We start from the raw sequence: 3203 nt of genomic DNA on the forward strand, positions 1-3203 counted from the left end.
CTCTGTCTAGTTACTTGTCCAAGTGTTTGAGCTCCGTGATGGGTTGAGAAAAAGTCACTAATTTGCAGATTGTCTTGCATTTATGTTTATCACAAGAGTGATGCTCTTCCTAGCTTTCTACACCCCAGAGGGAAGCTGGAAACTTTCCTTGTTCTTCATCAGGGTTTGAATCTGTTATTCTTAGTACATTTATTTACTACCTTTTTTTTTTTTTAAGTAAAGAAGATCTTTCCCTCATGAAGTAGGTAGAATTGATAGCCCTTTTTAAACAGCCTCGATAAATGCTTTATTTTTTCTCTTTGATTTTCAGTTTTCAGAGTAAGATGTTAGCGTAATAGAGTTATACTGAGATTTACAAGGGCCCACTAATAGAAATTCATTTGGTAGAATGCCAGTCCACCAAGAAACCTCCAGCACCAATTAGTTTCAGACTGTTCTTTAGTTAAATACATTGGAGAAGTGTATTAAAGAATCGAGGTAGCACCTTTTTTAGTTCAGAACTTGCTGTTGTCAATATCCTCACGGTACCTGGCCGTACAGGTCCAGAGGCTCATGCAGGGACTAGTAATACCAAAGTAACCTTTGTAGAAGAAGTCTCAAAATCCCTATGATTTCAAGGAACATGGATGTTTACTACTATCAACAGAAATCTTGTCTTGTTCTGTTGGCAGTCTCGGCTCTTATAAGCAAGTCCAAGAGGCAGCTGATACCACAATAATAGAAAAATTTTGGAAAAGAGCCATCTCTTTCTTTGAGTCAAAAGGCAGATGCCAAGTAGGAACATTAGCTCATTGCATTTTCCTCTCTCCCCTCCCCCACATCCTTCCATGTATAATTTGTGCCTTTTTTTTTTTTTTTTTTTTTTTTTTTAAATAGCCTGCCACCAAGTTCAGCTGGTGGCTGGGTACAAAGCTGTGTCCTTTTCAACTCCTCTCTGCCAGCCTGGAGCATTTGAACTGGTTAAAGCTGGAAATCCTTACTGGCAAGTGGCGTAACTTGTGTTCCTTTTCTTCGACTCTTCTGCAAGGCAAATGGCCACAGTCACACTTTGGCTCTCTCGTGAAAATCGAGCAGATCTGTCATCTCCCCCCCCACACACACTGTACAGTTGGGGTTGCTGGTAAGCCATATGTGAAACTATGGTGGAATATATTACAAAGGTCTTGGCTTCAGAATGAAACTGGTTGCTGCTTTGTCTCTCCGTCTTTGGATGTGAAATTACTAGGGAAACCATTTTGGAAAAAAAAAATATTTAGGTTCCAAATTAATATCTAGTGCTTTTGTTGTTAACAGATGATTTGACAGTATCTTTGAATCTTGTTTAGAAGCATCATGTGTTTGTAGGGACCAATTGAGACACATTTTAGGTAAAAAAAATAAAAAGAGAGAACTTCTGTACATTTTTCCTTTTACTGAAGCTATACCAGCGTATGGAAGAGCAGCATTTGTCTTGTTTCTTTATTGTGTGAACATTTTTGAGAAAAATGAAATGCACTGTGTTCATTCTCTTTATCTTTCCTGGCGCAGTACAAAGGGAAAACGATGGGAATGTCCGTGGCCTGCGTTCGGTCCTGGCTTATTAATGAACTAGCTTCACTTGAGGTGTGAAAGACTGAATCTAACCAGACCTTTGTTGTATTATTATTTCTTCACAAGAAAGATGAATTGGGTACTCTCTTCCTTTCCCATTGTCCTGTGGTAAGGGACTGAGAAGGAGGGGTGTAGCTAGGAAGAGGTGGAAGCACTGGGAACTGTCAGGAATGTTGGGCGTGTGACATGTAGATCTCAGGGCTCACGGACAAAAGAGCGGTCCAGGAATATAAACTCACACCGCTAATGACGGCCGATCTCACCCGATCCATACATGGATTAGGACGTGGTATCTTACTCAGTTGTGCCGTTATATGATCCTTCTTTGGCCCAGTGCAGGCAGGCTAATGGGCGTGTTTTTAACATATGCAAATGTTCATGGCTTGCCTGCGGCCTTGTGGAGGTGCTGGAGGCCAGGACAGAGATGTATAGCTAATTCTGTGTGACCACTTCACTTTTTTTTTTTTTTTTTTTTAAGTAATTTGGTGTGTTTTCCCCTAGGAAAAGTTTCTATGTAATGAAAAAGTACCATCTGCCAGATTGTCTAAAAGCAGTCCCATTGCAGAACACTTTCTTTGGATTGTGATTCTGACTTGCTAGCCTGTATGGGAGACACTCATTTCAGCGAGGGAAGTTTGATATTCGAGACTGTGTCTAGATGTCAAATTGTGCACATAAAGAAACATAAGTGTATGAGTTCTTAAATCTGTGAAACAACATGTGACTATCCCAGCCAGGGAGAAAAACAATGACATGAGAGGGCCAGAGTTCTGTTTAGGTCCCCATTGTAAAGGAGCCAGCTTCTCTTGAGGTCCCAAATTTTAAAGTATTAACCATAGCCTGCTGTTACTGGAATAATGAAATAGCAATAAAGATACATGAAATTTAATCATATTTGGGAACTTGACAGTAACGATTACGCGTGTATTTATAATTTTTCCTCTGCCACCCCCCACAATCACCATTTATTGAAAGCATTATTCAGATGCTAATGAGTAGATTGAACAATAAAAGTATAAACAAAACACTAATGAATTAATTCCACCCACCCATGTTCCCCCCCCCGCCCCCTCCCCCGGCCTCTCACACTTGGAGACTGCTTTTGGACTACCAAATCTTAGCAGTTTCAGAAATATTACCTTGCACGCTCATGCTGCTCTGCTCATCATTCCTTCTGTCACTCAGCAAATCTGCATTTGAGCCTCTCATATGTGTCAGATACTGTTAAGCATTGTAGACTACAGAAAGGAATAACTCCTATTCCATACTATCAAACCAAAAATATTATTCTTTTTGCTGAACAGTAGATTTAAGTGACTCACTTCACTTCAACTAACCAATATATTAGATTCACAAAAGACAGTAGCTTTTGAAATATTTTTTCAGAGAGCGTGACGGAGAGAGAGCACCAGTAGGGAGAAAACCAGGGGAGGGACAGAGAGAATCTTTTTTTTTTTTTTTTTTTTAAAGATTTTATTTATTTATTTGTCAGAGAGAGTGAGCACAGGTAGACAGAGGGGCAAGCAGAGGCAGAGGGAGAAGCAGGCTCCCTGCTGAGCAGGGAGCCCGATGTGGGACTCGATCCCAAGACGCTGGGATCATGACCTGAGCTG

At 40.5% G+C, this 3203-nt stretch overlaps 1 protein-coding gene across 5 annotated transcripts in view; it reads left to right on the forward strand.

Moving 5' to 3' along the window:
• The window catches only part of RHBDD1 (rhomboid domain containing 1), a 123649-nt gene that overhangs the window by 77541 nt on the left and 42905 nt on the right, over positions 1 to 3203 (forward strand). The gene's annotated exons all lie outside the window — the stretch shown is intronic.

This window comes from Mustela erminea, chromosome 8, assembly GCF_009829155.1.
Source record: "Mustela erminea isolate mMusErm1 chromosome 8, mMusErm1.Pri, whole genome shotgun sequence".
NCBI classification, from domain to species: domain Eukaryota; kingdom Metazoa; phylum Chordata; class Mammalia; order Carnivora; family Mustelidae; genus Mustela; species Mustela erminea.